This window comes from Choloepus didactylus, chromosome 2, assembly GCF_015220235.1.
Source record: "Choloepus didactylus isolate mChoDid1 chromosome 2, mChoDid1.pri, whole genome shotgun sequence".
Taxonomy (NCBI): Eukaryota; Metazoa; Chordata; class Mammalia; order Pilosa; family Megalonychidae; genus Choloepus; species Choloepus didactylus.
Window position 1 is genome coordinate 143,870,161 of NC_051308.1, and position 13,169 is coordinate 143,883,329.

At 33.3% G+C, this 13,169-nt stretch overlaps 1 pseudogene; it reads left to right on the forward strand.

Moving 5' to 3' along the window:
• Window positions 1-6,421: 6,421 nt before the first annotated feature.
• The window catches only part of LOC119513533, a 43,893-nt pseudogene continuing 37,145 nt past the window's right edge, over window positions 6,422-13,169 (forward strand).

Consider the following 13,169-nt stretch of genomic DNA (forward strand, 5'->3'; position numbering starts at 1 on the left):
ATCCCTGGAAGGAAGAGAGATAACTCCTTTTTTTTTTTTATCTAGCAGTCTAAAAAATAAATTTGCATTTGATACAATTGTCCTCAAGAGATCCCAGAGAAATATGACCAGTAAAGGAAATTATTAAGTGCTTAAAATGTCTTAACACATATAGCACTATGATTAGTGAAAATCTCCCTCACCCTGATAAGTAAGAGAAGAGGAATATTTATTTTATTGTATCCTGGCTTTCTATTTTTAAAGGTCAACTTCACCACCTCGTGGACATTTAGGCACTGCAAATAAAGACTATTTTTTCTCCATGTTTTATTATTGCATCTATAGTTAGAAATGAAATTTTAGGACCAAAAGTAAAATAGTTTATTTGTTCTTCTGTGGGACTTTTGCATGTGTTAAAGTCTATAAGTTAAAGTTTGTTAATTCCCATTTAGTGACCTCTAAACTAGTATTTCTGGTCTGTGGAAATAAGTCCACAGAAATATCTGTGACATTCTTGACTCCTGTTAAACATTCTTCCATTTTCCAAAGCATCCACACTTGTAAAACTGTTTTACTTAAAATCAAAACAAACCAAAAACTGTTATGCTTATTTTGTTTTCCCTTTTGTATATGCAGTGCTCTACTTTTAAATGGTACTTATTTCAATATGTTCTTTTAGTATCTTTTGACTTAAATTAGCAGACTTTGTTTTTAAAAGAATTCCTTGTGAAAATGTAGCAACTTAATTGTATGTATGTGTCATAATCTGTTTCTTTAAAATGAGAATAGACTTATATAGAAATGAAATACCTAGACATCTAAGCCTTGGCTACCTTGGGATCTGAGGAAAAAAACAGTAGTAAAAATCTGTGTCAGGGCCATGATTTAACTCACTGTATTGCAAAGAAAGATTTTAGTGTTCTAAAAAGTTGACAATGTTTAAAAACTCATCCATGTTATTATAAGTATATATTTACAAATTTTCTTAGTCACCTCAAATGTCTGTTTCCTAACATTCTATAAAAGAGAGATAAATTTCACACTAATTTTAATTTATAAGTACTGAATGCCAATACGGTAGCACTCTATTTTCCATCTCATTTAATTTCACAACATGTGAGGTAGGAGCTATTATCATAATTTTACATTTGAGGAGCCCAAGTCTCAGGTAGGCTTGGTAATTTGTCTATGGTTTAACAGCTAGTAAGTGGATTTCAAACTCAGTCCATCTGATTTCCAAGGACCATGAACTTTTCACTTCACCATCTTGACTTTGCAGTTTGAAATATTTATAGGAGTATCAAGGTGAGATGAAAAATGCCCAGTCCAAAAGATAAAAATAAATATACAAAGCATTTCCACTTAAAATGATTGGGCATTTAGCAGTCAGAGACTCAGGTTTAGGCCTAGAATGAGCTACTCAGTCAGGGATATGAAGGGATCCCCTGGAGTGAGAAGTGACTGGTAGTCTGAATCTATGTGTTGTATCGTCAAAGGACACAAACATACTTCTGGAATTTTCAGCCATACCAAAAGCCCTGGTCATTTATTTTTAACAAGGATAATTATGGCTCTTCGGAGATCATTTTCAGTGTACATAAGAAATAAATGGCTATGGAAATAACTCTTTTAACAACTAGAGTTCTAGAGACAAGCATAGTGAGTTGAGTTGAATTGGCTGAATGAAAGCAGAGATTTTTGTGTTATGCCAATGCTATATTCCCAACACCTAGAAATGTGTATCCAGCACATAGTAGGTGTTCAATAAATAGTTGTGGAATGGGTAAGTGAACTGGGGGATTAGAGCAGGATTTCCCTCGGAATCCTTGAAAATTGGTCATCACTGTCTGAGTCTGTGTGTTGATGACACTTGAGCCCAGTCATTTTTCCCAAACCCTCCCATGTTGATACTCAGGTTAATCTCAAGTCACCCTACACGGGTAGAGATTGTGACTGCCACTAGAATCAGAATACCTCAAACCTCCAGGAAGGGAATTTAGGGTCATGTAATCCAGCCTTTCACTGGATGCTCTCACTTCCTCTACAAAGATCTCACTGAGCATCCATCTAGCTTCCAGGTTATTAACCACTACTCTTAGAAATTGTTCCCAAACCTGCCTGAGTATGAGAATCAATTAGGGCAGTTATTTAAAAAATATATAGAATATCAAGTTCTTCCTTTGCAAATTCTCACTCTAAAAATCTTTATTTTAAAATTACAGCTCAGGTCACTTTTATGAACAGTCAGGCATGAAAAGTATTTTCCTAAAGTTTCCATCTCCAATTTCAGACAGTTCCATTAGCAACTTCTATGAACTAATTTATTTGCCCAAACTTCAGCACAGGTGGACTAGAACAGCTATCTTCATGTATTCAATCATGCAACATTTATTCAACAATATTTAATGACACCATATGTGAGATACTTGAGAGACAGAAATTAAAAAAAAAAGGATTTATCTGCATACACTCTAGAGGTTAAGTCCAAAATAACATTGGAATGTAGATTCATTGTAGAGTGAAGGGAAAGCATGGAAGAATTCTGAGCATGAGCATAATAAAATCAGATTTGAGGATTGTTGAGATCACTATGGCAGTGATTTTACCAGATGTCAGGTACAGAATGGGATGATGCCACCTAACTTGTGTGATTTATTTAGTAAGAAGGCTATTTCTTTGCCCAGTCAAGAGAGGATGAGAACTTGCCCCAGAACAAAGGTAGTTGAGATAAAGAGGAAGATTGCACAGATTGTTTTCATCTGGTTTCAGCAATCATGAATATTTTTTCTAAGACAGATTGAAAACCATATTTTTATTAGCAAATATCAAATCATTGATAAGTTATCCTATTCACTCTTTCAAAAATATTAATCAAACATTTACTATATTATGTTTGGGCCTGGGCTGGAGATATAAAGATGTACACAACAAATTAGACAGATGCCTGGCCGTCAGGGGTCCACTTTTAGCAAGGGAATCAGAATTATGCATAGATGATTTTAATATTACAGTATTTAAAAGAAGGGCTTTAAGGTTATTACTAAAAAGTACCATCACTTATGCAGATAGGACTACTGGTTAAGAGAGCTAATATAGGCTTTCTCAGGTTTCCTCAGAAAGATGCTTCTGAGATGATACTGTCTTTTTCTTTTGAAAACAGATCTGTTGTCCCTAGTTAGTTCTGAGAATGGGAGAGAAGGGGCCTTTTTTGGCTGTTTAGTAAGATTCCTCCAATATAGCTTTATTTTACTCCTCAAAGAAGGAAAATCAGCTGAAAGGTTTGTTTTAACAAACATATCCTAAAAAGCCATTTGGTGTCAGATTTTTTCCTGTCTTTTTTTTCTAATTAGGCTATACTATAGCAGTAAAAGAAAATGACTGTAAACTCTTTATTGTATACTACAACTTAAGTGATTTTTCTAAAAATCATAGTCATTGACAAGTATTTCTTGATAAAAATTTCATGATCCACTTTGAATGTATGAAAGCCAACAAATTAAAGGTAATGATAAAGATATTTTAGTCTTATGACATCTATATATTTAGTATATTTTGTTATAAGAATACCAGAGTATTTTAACTGTGGAAAAAGATTTTAGATTAATTTAGTTTGTTTTTAGTGTTAGAGTCTCTAGTTTAGAAGTTCTCACTTGTAAATCAATTTTTCCCACTATATTTTAACATTGTTAACATTTCAGTATTTCCTTAGCTTAATGAATTTAACTATATCTTCAGTTCTGTGACAATCACAACCAGTAAGACTGATAACATTAGCTTCATAGTATAATATCCAGGGTTAAAATAAAGTTCACAGCTAACTAATAAGACTATAAATTAAGTCATATTAACTTGTAAGTCTGTGGTATTTTGATATCAAAATGTTATGGAATATGCTGTAAATAATGGCAATAGACCATTAATAATGGCTACAAGAGCACATCTTAGCAAATTCTTCAATTACCTTTCTTACTTTACCAGTTTTTAAAATGAATATAGAAATGATCTCATTGGCTTTTTAAATGTCCTGCAGTTTAATGTGGTTTTGTTTAAATAAAACCTTTGGTATTTATTTAACTTTTTTTTAAAAGTATCATCACAGTAGAGAGAGGGGTGCAGATAACATTTTAGAGAATATTTATGTGAGAAACATAATAAATAAGCCTTTCATTTCTTGCAGCATGGTGTTCTGTAAATTATAAATGGTTTCATACTTTGAAATGGAGAGATAGGTAGTAGGGAGATATCACTGGTCATAATAAACAGAGAGAGGCTTACAATGCTGAAAGTAAAATTAAATTCATAAAAAGCACAGAAGACTTCCCAGAATATTTACAAAAATCACTGTGTTGTGAATCAAACTTCTATTTAAATTGCTTTTCCATATTACTCTTTTGAGACTTCCTACTTAATGAGATGTCTAGCAGAGAAGATTTGGGGAAAATTTATCCAAAATGCCAGAACTGCTTACACTTTACTAAAATGCCAGCAAGACTCTTTGAAAGTGGCAACACATTTGTGAGACATCATTGTCAAATTTCGCCTTAAGGAACAATGTGAATAGAGAGTAAGAGAGCCGTGAACCAGATTGTCAATGCTAGGCTCATGCTACTGAGTTTCCATGAATATGTTTCTAATTTTGCAGTCACTTCTCCATTTTAAGATTGAATTTCACTTTTCAAATAATTCTTCACAAAATTTTAATCTGATGTGATCCTTTATTCTATCATTCATCATTTTCTACGATTCACCCTAACCCCAGACAATAGGCATATTATAGATTAGCCAATTCAATACAAAAGTTAATAAAACAAATTTGCCTAGAAGCAACATAATGCATTCTAAAGTGAAACAGGAATAACATACATTGCCAGTTTGGATTATTCATGGGGCTAGAAGTTTTCTCAGTTACCCTACACATCTCTAGGACAGCTCTGACGACATTGTAAAGGTGTTATTTGTTTTCACGTCTATGTTGTCTGTCTTTCTTCTTAGATACGCTTTTGGAGGGGACATATTATTTTGTATTCACCTTTGTATAAATCTCATAGACACGTAGGCTCTCAATACTAATATGATAGATGACTGATTGCCTAACTGAATGAATCAGATTCTTCTCTGTTTTGTTATTTGCATTGGGTGTATGCTTTTTTATTGATATTAGTCATTTAATTTTTGGATTGGCATAGGATTTATTTATCCTGAAATCCTTCTTAAAAGTTATGTATGACCTAAAAGTCATGAATATGAAAATAAACACTGTATGAGATATTTTGTTTCCTTCTAAATAAATGAACAAATGTATTAACAGGTACTTAAACTCACGAGTTTTTTAATAGATAACATTTATCTGAGCACTTGTGCACTCCCAGAATATTTTCTCAAATGGGAAGAAAAAAATTAACAGTTATAAGCTTGAAAAACTGTCATAAAAAATAGTAACCTAGAGGAAAAATTTGTGAGAGTACAAAGTTAACAGTCACTGAGGCTTCCAGAAATAATACAATTATTCAGTATTCCTTTCCCGGTAGTCATCTATTTGTTCTACTGCATTGTCTTCCAATGTTCTCTGAAGGCTAATTAGGTAAATACTTAACATTCTCATAAAAATATTAAAAAAAAAAAAAAAAGGTATTCTACCCCTCAGAGAAAATAAACAATCTAACAAAGGGAAGAATACTGAGGGAAATAATAGCCATGCCAGATCTAAGGGGAGAGAATGAGCATGGAAGAAGCAAATAACATAATTAACTAAGATGTAAGAATGTAAATAGGTAAAAAACATTATTGTACTTTAATCTATAAATAATATGATGGCCCAAGATAATTTGTACTGCCTTCTTATGATCTCTTTTATCATTTACACTGAAAATAATGCCATATGAAATGTTGTCATAAGTATATGGAAATGATGCGATGACCCATCAGCAACAAATCTAAAATAATTGCTTTGTTTTAGGAGTAAGAAAGAGTTGGCAATAAATTCATCCACACTGTCTCATCTGGTTCTCTTGTGAGCAGTAGCATATACTGGCAAGTTGAAGTTACAGCTGCAGCCAGGGAGCCTAAAACAAAGCAGAACAAAAATCCTGTGAGTGAAAAGTCAATCAGATTGTAATTGATGCATGTGGGAGATTGAGTGCCCAAACCTGATTTAGCATCAAGTTCTGACCAACTAAGTTAAACTACCCATATGATGCCACATAATACATCTTTCTGTAATCCAGCTTTTAAAATAAGGTACTATGGTTGTGCCTTGATGAATTTCAGAAAGTTTCCCCATTCCTTCCTTGCTGTTCAGCCTTCAATATGTGCATGAAAACTAGAATGCCAGACATCTCTCAGCACTGTAACTTTGGCATAATAAAAGGACAATGCTTGCCAAATCTCATCCATTATTGGTGGCAAGCACAAATGCACTTGATATTTTGAGTGGTACGCTAACATGGCTAGCGCAAGCATTGGAAGGTGATTTTGGTGACCCAACAAATACATAGGTCATTAAATTTTTTGACTGAATGTCTCTGCTGGAATGCTGTTAGATGTGTTTACATGATAAAAGCATAACCCAGTCCAGATTTCGTAGCTAAGCATGAAGAGGAGCTATCATTGACTCAGACACTACCCTGTGCCAGGTACTATACTAGTTATTTATATTGCATACTGGACATGATCCAAATAATAGAGCTCTGTGGTAGCTATTATCTCCACTTTCTAGATAAGAAGATAAATCTTGGGGTAAAAAATTTTCCCAGGATTAAAGATAGTGCAAGTGTCAGAATTTGGCTACAAAGACTTACTCCAAAGTCCATGATCTCTTTTATTTAAAATAAAGTTTTTATAAATATAATCAAACAACTTGGGTAGAATTTAGATAATTTGTGTTGTTTGTATTAACCAGTGAGTATAACTAGTTGATCTTAAAGCACAGATGGAAGAACACGGATTTTCAGATTATCAAAAATTGTGACCAAAAGCATTAGAGTCATAGGAGGTATTAACAAAAATACATTATTTTCTGTTATTTTAGCTTTATCTTCAAGACTTTGCTCCTGGTAGAATTCCTGGGTAGTTAAAGCTTTCCAGTATTTCTAATGTTTTAAGAGATGGTTATAACCCAGAAACTAAGCAAGTGTTAGGCTAAAAATGGAAGCATTTCTTTCATTAATTTATCTAAGACTTTTAAAAAATGCCACTATTATGGCTTATCAACATCCCTATATAAATTGACAGCCCAGTATTCATTGTATTAGACCACATGTTCCAAGCCCAATCAAGGCAATTTTAATTTATCATGCTCTATGGGAATTTCCTGTTTGAGCAAACTTGGGAGCAGTATTTTATTTACAAATGAGGGGGTGTGCCAGTTTGAATGTATTATGCCCTCTCCAAACACCATTATCTTTGATGTAATCTTGTGTGGGCAGACCTATCAGTGTTAATTAGATTGTAATTCTTTGAGTGTTTCCATGGAGATGTGCCCCACCCAACTGTGGGTGATGACTCTGGATAATTTCCATGGAGGTGTTGGCCCGCCTATTGGATGAGTCTGAATTAAATTACTGGTGCCCTATATAAGATCAGACAGAAGGAGGGAGCTTGCTACAGCCAAGAGGGACACTTTGAAGAATGCATTGGAACTGAGGAGCTTCAGCTTACAGAGACATTTTGGAGACAGCTTTTGAAAGCAGACTTTTGTTCTGGAGAAGCTAAAAAGGACAAACACCCCAAGAGCAACTAAGAGTGACATTTTTGAGGAGCTGAAGCCTAGAGAGAACATCCTGGGAGAAAGCCATTTTGAACGCAGAACTTTGGAGCAGGCTCCAGCCACGTGCCTTCCCAGCTAACAGAGGTTTTCCAGACACCACTGGCCATCCTCCAGTGAAGGTACCTTTTGTTGATGGACACTTTACGGTCTTAAGACTGTAACTGTGCAACCAAATAAACCCCCTTTTATAAAAGCCAATCCATCTCTGGTGTTTTGCATTCTGGCAGCATTAGCAAACTACAACAGGGGGCAACCGAGGAAAGAGTAATGCCACATACATATATACACACACACATATCTCATAATATTTGCAGCCATTGATATATGTATATGTAGATGAATTGCAGCAAAACATCATTTCAGAAGATTGGAAGGTTGGTTTAAAGGTGCTTCCTCTGCACTCCCATGACTTCCTATGCATTCTATTATAGTACTTACCATGCTGTATTATAATTGCCTTTTTCCCAAATAAGCGTATAAGCTTTGTAAGGGCTGAGACTGTACCTTTTTGTCTGTAATGATTCCTGTGCATGACACAGTTCTGGCATTCACTGATTATATATTGAATAAATAAATGAAAAGTGTAAGGTAAAATATTAACTGACATTATGGCATCTTAGTTTATTCCATATTTGCATCCATGGATGGATCTGATTTCTTCCTACATATGCTTAAATGCTTGAAAACACATCTTTAGCTCATCCATGCACAAATTTGATAGAAGAACATTATATTTAATCATGTGTGGATGAAATAGAATTATTACTCAAAAGCAACAGGAACCATAGTGCCCATGACGGAAGCGGAAAGGAGTTGAGTTTCCTTGAATTCTAAGCAATTGTTGCATGCTGGTCCCTGAGCAATAATACAAAGCTGGTAAAGTTTGTATTTGAGATGACCTTCGACCTCTGTGTTTTGAACTTGTTTTGAACTTTTGTCTCTGTTCCTAGGCATCCGAGTCTTTATGATGTGCTCTGACTGTCAAAACTCTGATGTGGAAAGAGTTTTAGCTTTGCTTCCACTCAAACTAGGCAAGCGGCTTGTGTGTGAGTTAATTTCTCTGGCACTTAGTTCCCTCACTGTAAATTTAGGATATAATGATGTTCACTGAGAGGACGGTGGGGGCCTATATGAAAGGATACAAGTGAAAATGCTTTATAAACCATAAAACGTTGAACAGATATGTCATGTTATGTAAGAGAACCTTAAAATTAGGGAATTTCTCAGGCTTCTTCTGCCCTAAAATATCCATGACCTAAACAACATCTCTCTCCCCTATCTATTCCCATTTCTCAGTGAAATTTCTGAGACAAGAGGAATCTGATTATTGCTTAAATTTATTCACTTTATGGTAAAATGCCTGTTAAACACAAAACTGCATTAGCTTGTTGCTATTTATTAAAAGGCAATTGTGAATCCAGTTATTCTGGAGGCTTTATGGGGACAAGTACTCCTTTCATCTAATCTTGACTGCCAATCCCTACCTTAAAGAACAGAGGGGCCAGAAATGTGGCAACCCAGATTAAAAAAAGGCTATTCATCTCAATTTAAGGTTCCAACACATAGAGGATGGTAGTTTAACTTCCTAAAATTTCCTTGTCTGAAAGTTTAATTAAGACTAAAATAGTTCTGTATCCAATACATAGACTAGCAGTACTTAACTACAAGATGACTTATGTTTCCATAGTGATTGTTAAAATTATATTTATAAAAGAAACCAAGTGTAACCATTTTAGCAATTCTAGAAAGAATACCCTAAGAGGTAAAATTAAAATTAGGGAAAAATGAGACCATTTATAATGGGTCGTTATGAATCTAAATAAAGATGATTATTGGTTCTGCTTAATAAAACTGTCATCTAACACAAAATAGATATTAAGCTAAATTGCATAACATTATCATTCTATCATGCCAGAATGCTTTAAAAACAATAAATCCACAAGAAAGCAGATCCAGTATTAACCTTTTCTACCTATTTTTAAAAAGCTTTAATTTACGAGGGAACATGTATGAACAGTAAAATTAAAAAAAAAATTATTATTCTCCAAAAAGCTGCTTTTTGCTAAAGCAAATAACCAAATATTTACTATTTATGTATTTTTAAAAACAATGTAGCTTTGATATTCTACTTTGTCAGGACAAGATGAGCCTTTCTCAAATTTTCTCCTATTATTCAGTGTTTGTTTCTTCATTTCAAAGTTCTTCTTTCCCATCTGTCTTCACTCACCCCTCTGCTGACTAAATCCACAGCAAAATCTTTGATTTACCTATCATTGTCATTTCTAAATCTGATTACCCTCAAGTGGTGTTTCTCTCAAAGGGTGCTTCTTGGGTCTCACCATCAGAATCACACAAGTTGTTGTGAAAAATACAGATTTTAAATCTTTCCCCAGACCTCTTAAATCAGAACTTTCAGGGTGAGGTTTAGGAATCTGCATTTTAATATTCTTTCAAGGCATTTCTTACTCTGACTTGCAAATCACTAGATTTAATTACTGACAGATTGATTAAGACAACCTGTTAATGCTAAGATATACCATTATTAAGTTCAACAGTTAATTTATATTTAAGCCATTATTGAAATGATTTAGTGAGAATTTACAATTTTCTAGGCTCTTTTCTAGGTACTAGGGCTACTAAGATAGTAAGATGTCCTTTTTCTCATGACTCTTATGGTCTAAACATAGGAATGCCTTCTCTGAAATAAATATCTCAGCATTATAGCAATATCTCTGCAAAACCTAATATGAAACCCTAAATTCCCTGCTTCCATGAGTGTAAACCAAAAAGAGTTTTTCAATCAAATAAAATAATATAGTCACTGAAATAAGAAATTATAGAATGTATACAAAGTAGGCTAGACATTATGAAAAGAAAATGAGTGAATTGGAAGATGCAGGCATGAAAATTCAGCACAGAGATGGAAAGAAGAGGAAAATAAAAAAGGGAAGTTAAGATAGGTGGAAAGAAAAATTGGGATCTGACATATGTCTAACAAGAATTCCAGGGAAAAATAGTAATGTTCATGGGGAAGAGGAAATATTTGAAACAATGGATAAAAAACTTGCTTTAATAAAGAAATGAGTCATCATATTGAAAAGTTATATAAACAAAATAAAAGTCATAATTGCTCACTTTGTGGTGGAATTATAGAACATCAGGGCAAAGAGAAAAATCTAGGAATCAAACAGATAAAAGACAGCTTAGTTACAAAGGAACAATCGGACAAATAGCAGACTCCTCAATAACATCAGGAGAGATGAGAAGAGAGTGGAGTAATAATTCCCAAGTGCCAAAATGGAGAGGAAAATAAAATTCAAAGTAGTTAAGTTAAAACATTCAAGAGAGAGAGTGAAATAAAGAGGTTTAAAGAAATACAATGACTCAGGGTTCCTAGCCTCATACTAAAAGATATGTTTCATTAAGAAAAAATGAATAAATAAATCCAGAAAGAAGAACTGAGAGCAGGAAGAAACAGCGAGTGAAAAAAATCAATAAACTGTATTGTTAAATCTAAATAAGTTTTGGTTATAAATGATAATATTACAAATGCTATATTTTATTGTTTAAATAAAACTAGAACTAAAATTAGAGATATGTAAAAATCTTTCTCAACAAGAAATTTATAGCAATGGATGGTCCACAGAGAATTTTATAGCTTAAATTAATTTGTGTGGATATCAAAGATACTTGAATGAAAATTGTGTAACACAAATCAGTTTATTTTCCTTTTGTATCATCTATTTAATAGCAACTTAAACTTCATTGTTATGAAAACACATTTTGTTTTTATCAACTTCCCATAAAATGTTTTGTTTTGTTTTAAGCCACAGTCCATTTGGGTATCTAGTTTAGAATGAGTACAACAGTACATTTGACTATCTAGTTTAGAACGAGGTTTGGCCTTGTTTGCAAGAGTATCTTCAGAAGCACAAAAAGGACCTTTCATATTTAATGAGAAATTCAAAGGATGAATCTATAATAATCTCAGTTCAGTGTTTAATTTAAAAAATTGGCAGTAGGGATATTAATACATTGTCAATGTCCAACTGAAAGTTATCAAATACCTTATCTGTTCACTAAATTAGGAAAAAAAAATTATTCAATTCACTGAAAAAATAATTTATCAAACCATTCTGGTATGTATAATGCTCTTTGAGTCTTTCTGGGGGTGGGGCAGGTATGGAAACAAATAAATCACTGATTGATTAAAATTTTCTTTTTTTTGCTAATTGTTACAGAAATAGAATTTTTAGTATTTTCTTCTAAATTTTTTCAGTACTAGTTTTCCATATAAATTAAGAAAATGACTCCCTTACTTCTTTCTTCACAACTCAGAGGTGAGTTCTCTCAGAGTCTCTATTCTTGCCTGATAAGCAACTCTACAGTTATTCCACCATGATCTCTATTCCTGAGCACAGGTTGTATTTATGAAGCAGGAAAACAGGAGTGTCCTTTTATATCTCATAGTGCAGTATTTGAGGGATTTTTTTCTGTACAATTAAAAATAACCTAGAAATATGCTAAAAGAAACAACACAATTAAAAGAAAAACTATTATAAACAGGCTCAAACATACTACACATCAAATGTCCAAAACCAAAAAATAAATATGTTTTTAATAGACTTACATAAAACTGGAGGAAACAGGTCAGTATATTTATTGGGGCTATATCCAATCCTTCTTGCAGTAACTCAAGCACATTAAGCACACTCATATCTAAGATCATCTATAAAATCAATTATTTGGTTATTTACCCATATTTGCTAACAAGAAGTTATTAAGGTAATTAGCCAGTATATAGGACGACTGGAGAGCATTCCAAATGCATGCATAAGAAGGATTCGCCATGAACTTAAAATTTTTACCATCTATAGAATGTCTACCACATCATAGGCACTTTACATCTGTCCAAACATTTATTCCTGCAGTGAAACAAGAGAAAAGTTAAATTTCAAGCACTATGGATTTAAATTAACTATAAGAAAGATTTTCTTGTAATATGAATCATTAAACCTTATTTAAAAATGGTAGACATTCATTTATTTTTGGTGATTTAGGGATGATCCCTTTTGAAAACAGGACTTTGAACATGTGGACATATTTAGGTCAATTTCAACCTTCTAATTCTGCATCCACAAGTTCTCAATGGCTTTTATTAAATAATAGATTTTCTAAATAATGTACATAGTCAAACCGGGCAATCACACAGCACTGCTTAGAGCCTTATTTCTTAGTGTCAGAGTCAGAATAACATTTTGTCAAATTGAAACCATATATTCAAGTGACCTTTTTATGTAATAATTTCACAGTAAGTCATTTATAAGCATGCAACTTCAGTTTCTGATTAAATGTATTTCTGTTTAAATGTTTTTATTGATGTAAACATTCTCCATTCGCTGCCCCCCAGTGAATGGTTGTGTGT